Consider the following 5120-nt stretch of genomic DNA (forward strand, 5'->3'; position numbering starts at 1 on the left):
AAACGTGTCAACTCTAACTCGAACTCTTGGTTCAGTCGAGTTCGACACAAACTCTGACTCCGAAAAACCCCACTTTTCCAAAACTCTCGGAAATACTTGACTGGTCTCAAGTCGCTCAAACGTCCAAAGATCAACAACTCAGAACTAGTCGATGGAGTGGATAGAGTTTCACGATCGATAAAAGGATGTATTAAACTTGCAGAAACTACTCTCAGCTCATCTACATCACAGCAAAACCTTGAAGCATTGAACCCGCTACAGAAAAGGTCGGGCGATATACTCTCAGAGATCGATCGAGTGGATTCTAAGCTCGCCGACTGCATAAAACTGGCTGAAAGCACTCTGCAAAACACTAAGCAGAAAACAGGAGGAGGAATCTGTGAGGGATCTGGTGAGACAAACCCCCGGCTTGTTCGGTTGGGACCGTCTATCTCCAGGATACCTCAGAACCCTTCACCGAAACCTGCCCACATTCGGACTCCTGAACAAGCCGAGTCCCAGTTCGATCAGGATTTCGATCAATTCATGAACAACCTCGACAACTTCGAACCATTCGATGATCTCGAAGACTGGTCAGATAACGTCGACTTGTTCATGAAGGCCATGGCCAATCCACCACAGCTTGCTGATGCCCTCTAGGAACTGGCCAAACTTAAAAAGGGAAAAGCCAAAGCTCCATAACAATCCGGTGAGTCTATTTTTGACAAACCTTAGATCAAGGAGCCCGAAGGGCTGACTCCCACTCAATCATGGCTGCACTGGATGAATGAGAACGCCCTCCATGTAGAGATGGGCATCCCGCTTCTCACTCACCCAAAGCACACATACTCTTCCAACTTGGAGGACGAACTGGATGAACTAATCTAGTATAGCAAACAAGTCGAGTCCAACTCGGCTAAGAACCCCAAGTCCGATGAGGACTCCCTCCCTAACTTGGTCATATATGCAATGCCTCAAGAACGGATAGTGCACCTAAGGAAGACACAAGATCCCAATACCTCTGGCTCGTAGCCAACGGATCTGCCCTTCCAGCCGAGCACCCCTCTAGACCCGTCCTCAAGCAAAGAAGACCAAAAGATTCAAGATCTTAGCCGTGAAATCCTCATGGTTCGCATCTCCAAAGTTCGAGAACCTGAGGGTGATCCCACGGAGCGTCTCAACCTCGACGACTACAACTCTGATGATTTTGACGAGTACCTTTCCGACAACATGGAAACTACTCCTCCCACAATCACAGAAGCCCAAACTACTATTAAGCAAGATCCGCCTACACCTCCTCCAGCAATGACAGTCACTGCACAATTGGAATAATAGCACCCCGCAGAAGATCTTTACGAGCGTCTGCGTCTGCTTAACCAGAAGAGGGCGTTCAGGCGCCAGCGCCTCGCCAACAGCCAGCAGGAATAGCAAGGCGACAACTACGACTACTCAAATTGCGACCTCCGCAACGTGATCAATGTTGGTCGTGACGCGCGCAACGTCATCATCTCAAGGAGAAAGGAACGCGAGGAAGTCGAGGCTTATAGCCCTTCTTCCAACTATCGCATCCCACCAAAGGCTTCCGCATCTTTCAAGAAGTACAAGCCGGTAAGCACCCGTCCTCAGGGTAAACCGCGCACCCCGCATCATGGGGAAACATCTCTCGGCGGAGCCAGGATCAATAAAGCTCTACTACGCAAGTGCTTCATCCACCCGAAGAGCTCTCACAACATCTTCGAGTGCGACTCACTCCACAAGGCCCTTGGGGCACCCCTCCCTAAAGGAAACTCTACCTAAAATCTAGTCGACCATTGTATCGACTAATTTTAGCTTCGAATAGTTTTATTCAGTCATGTAAACCATTGCTCACATCCAACGGGCATGGGGTAGGTCTTAAGAGTCAGAGTCTGTCATTTTACAATTACTGTAATCTCGACAAATCCAAAATAAAAGTTGATTTCCTCTGCAAATCGACTACTTGGCTCTCGCTCATATGGCTAAATACCCCATCTCAAATACTACCCGAAAAGCTGCACTGAAAAGCAGCATTCTAGTAGCCTTTATGGTTTACTCCGAGTGATCTTACGATATTTTCATCTTGGGCAACCCGATGGGGTTCGTACCTAACAGTTCTATTTTAAGGATTACTCCAGTCCTCTGTTAAAGGACACCCTACTCGCTGGCTCGAGTAGGTTTTGGATATCCTCTCGACATTTACGTCTTGGGCAACCCGACGGGGTTCGTACCTAACAGTTCTGTCTTAAGGATTACTCCGGTCCTCTGTTAAAGGACACCCTACTCGCTGGCTCGAGTAGGTTTTGGATATCCTCTTGACATTTATATCTTGGGCAACCCGACGGGGTTCATACCTAACAGTTCTGTTTTAAGAATTACTCCAGTCCTTGGTTAAAGGACACCCTACTCGCTGGCTCGAGTAGGTTTTGGATACTCTTTCGACATTTTCGTCTTGGGCAACCGACGGGGTTCGTACCTAACAGACTTGTCTTAAGAGTTACTCCAGTCCTCAGTTGAGGACATCTTACTCGCCTTGCTCGAGTAAGTTGTGGATATCCTTTCAACATTTACATCTTGGGCAACCCGACGGGGTTTGTAGCTAACAGTTCTGTCTTAAGGATTACTCCAGTCCTTTGTTAAAGGACACCCTACTCGCTGGCTCGAGTAGGTTTTAGATATCCTCTCGACATTTATGTCTTGGGCAACCCGACGGGGTTCGTACCTAACAGTTCTGTCTTAAGAATTACTCCAGTCCTTTGTTAAAGGACACCCTACTTGCTGGCTCGGGTAGGTATTGGATATCCTCTCGACATTTACGTCTTGGGCAACCCGACGGGGTTCGTACCTAAAAGTTCTGTCTTAAGGATTACTCCAGTGATGTGACTAGGCCCGATCTTCTGAGAGGTAATGGTAAATTCGATTGGTGGAGACTCGACGTTGGCGGTCCGACTTCTAATCAGCCACAATTCGAAGTCCTGCAACCGTTACACCACCACTCCGTTGGTTATCAACCAAGCACAACTTGATTGACCTCGCCAAGAAGGCTTTTCCTGCAAGCGAATTGAAGAACACAAGCAATAAAGTATAAACGTGCAATTTGAAATTGCAAGTATGAATGAAGCGAAGGTAAAGTAGGAATTCAAGAACTCAATTCCAAAGGAATAATCGATATAGTGGAGGAGATCAAGAACGGAGGCCCTGGATCACTGTAAAAGGACTTGTCGCCACAGTTACAATGAATCAATCTCAGTTTCACAAGAAAAACTAAAACTAAACAAAACCCTAGTCTAAAAGGCAGCGACTACTGAGTTTATATCCTAAAGAACATCCTAGGGTTATTGGTGGAGGCCAAGGGGACATCCACCACTTGGGCCAACACGGTACATGGGCCAACAACCCAAAAGGCGGCGACGCAGCGACCTTACAGATTCTGGATGTCATATTGTTTCGATGATTCCTGTTGACTCCGAATGAATTTGGGCCTCAAACTGGTGCCATTGGAAGCTCCTTGAAATTGTCTTTCCATCCATATAAAGAGCATCTAAAATGGACTCCGTATGCGGCCTGGGCATCAATTTTTGTGCGGGCTGCTCCTGGGTTCCGAGATGGACTCGAACTTGAGTTTCTTTGGGCTTCCACCTTGGAGACTCGAACCGAATCAACCTCGTGTCTCCTTCTTGATTTGGACATCCTATATGGCTTTGTAGGACTCCATGCCATTCTCCAACGATGACCTCATCCATGGATGTCATGTCCTCATCATCCTCCCCTTCTTGAAAGAAACACCGTCCTCGGCGCCGATTGTACTCGAAGTTGATCCTGTAGGCTCCTTGATTCGAATCCACATGAGCTTTGTCAATACTATCCTGCAAAAGTTTAGTACTAACAAAAGGCAGCATAGGAATAGATGGCGTATGAATATGAATAGTATCGGATCCACTTAGTTGATTACAATCTTGAACAACAAAAAGAGAATTCAGATTTGCACAAATGTAAACCCGATGTATCAAATATTGTCCTTTGTTATTATATTTGCCAATAACATGATATGTATGTCTAGACAACCATGACAAATTAGCACACATAAAAAGTTTCTCCTTTAAATTACTTAGATTACACAAAACATCAAATTCAATGTAACCCAAGGTATGCAAAGAAGACAACAATTTCATCTCTTCTGTATCACTAGCAACATGAATCACATTTGCAAATTCAGTAGAAGCATGTGGTTCAGTGCTCTCATGTTCATGATCAGGTAAGTCATCTTTATCACAGGGAATATAAAGCAAATCATCTTGTGACAAAGGTAAATCAAGAGTTGGTTCCACTAATAGTTGCTCTGTCATAGCATGATTGGTGGAAAAATTCAGCACATCAAGAGAATTCTCACCTTCCGTGGGTGTTGCAGCGGTAGTAATAGGTGCATTGTGAAGTGATGGTTCTGAACTTGCACATGAGGATGTGAGCTCCCCGTGATCTTCCATGTCATCCACTGGCTTATGTACGTTATCCTGCAAAAGGTTAGGAATAGCAAGAGAAATAACAACAGACTCTTCCTCTAAATGATTCACCTCATCATTTGCATTAATTACAAGGGATGGATTAACAAAATTTTCTCTCATAACAATTTTCATGTCATCCCAAGTTTGAGGCTAATCTAATGGCCTTAAGCTCTCCCACCATGTTAAAGCAATACCTCGCAAGACACTGGCTGCATTCTGAACCTTCCTCCTTGGACATATAAAGCGAGTAGCAAATATGTTGTCTATTGCAATTTCCCACTCAATGTACTCATCAGCACCGATGCCATCATAAATTGGTGGATATGAAGAACCTGTCATTGTTAGAAGATAGCAAAAGACAACACAAAAGTATTTTCCCTATTAACCAGCAACTACTAGGTAGTGGTCAAAGTGGAATGCAATATCTCAAGCGGCTTACTACCGTCTTGCAAGTGTTCTTACCAAAGCCAACAGGCGGCACAATCAATTGTCAATGTTGGGTGTAACAGTTGCAAGATAAATTTGTGCTGACAGAAGTATTTGTGGAGCTTTGGGTAGGCATATTATGGTAGCAAGGAATAACAATATTTCAATTCAGAATTGCAAGACTGAAAAGTAGTCCCA

The sequence above is a fragment of the Panicum virgatum genome, chromosome 1N (assembly GCF_016808335.1).
Source record: "Panicum virgatum strain AP13 chromosome 1N, P.virgatum_v5, whole genome shotgun sequence".
Lineage (NCBI taxonomy): Eukaryota > Viridiplantae > Streptophyta > Magnoliopsida > Poales > Poaceae > Panicum > Panicum virgatum.